Below are 855 nucleotides of genomic sequence, written 5' to 3'. Positions count from 1 at the left end.
TTTGAGACGGAGTCTCGCTCTGTCGCCCAGGCTGGAGTGCAGTGGCCGGATCTCAGCTCACTGCAAGCTCCGCCTCCCGGGTTTATGCCATTCTCCTGCCTCAGCCTCCCAAGTAGCTGGGACTACAGGCACCACCACCTCGCCTGGCTAGTATTTTGTATTTTTTTAGTAGAGACGGGGTTTCACCGTGTTAGCCAGGATGGTCTCGATCTCCTGACCTCGTGATCCACCTGTCTCGGCCTCCCAAAGTGCTGGGATTACAGGCTTGAGCCACCGTGCCCAGCCATGTTTAACTTTTATCACAACCATATGAGATAAATACCTGACATGCAAGTTGGGAAGTTGAGGCTCAGAGAAGTTCAGAATTTTGCTCCAGTTTACACAGTATCAAAGTTGCAAAACTAGGTATCACCTCTGGTTCAGTCGACTCCAAGGCCCATTTTTTAAAAATCTGTGCCAGTTATAAATGGTTCTGGCTCTCAAAAAGTTTATGGTTTCGTGATATATAGAACTCAACATAAGAAAAATCAGTATATATTATGTGTTATAATAATGGCATGATCAAGGTCCATGAACAAAACAAATATAAATAATTCTGTATCGTGTGCTTTTCACTGGGGATGCTAGAATTTGCTTCAGGTTTTTCAGCCAAGATAAAATCAGCATTCCAAGTAGAGTGAACAATAAACAAACAGACAAAAATCAGAAGCAAGAAAGTGCAATGGTAGCTCTGGGGCAGCCTCCAGAGCTTGCTACTGGAAAAGCATAACGTGTTGAATATGACACTTGGAAATAAGACTTGAGCTAAAATCAAGAAATGCCTTGACTTTCACAGTTGTGATCAGAAAACATCAA

This window comes from Piliocolobus tephrosceles, chromosome 14 (assembly GCF_002776525.5).
Source record: "Piliocolobus tephrosceles isolate RC106 chromosome 14, ASM277652v3, whole genome shotgun sequence".
In the NCBI taxonomy this organism is placed as follows: Eukaryota; Metazoa; Chordata; class Mammalia; order Primates; family Cercopithecidae; genus Piliocolobus; species Piliocolobus tephrosceles.
The sequence above is the reverse complement of the archived record's forward strand: the minus strand, read 5'-3'. Positions refer to the sequence as shown.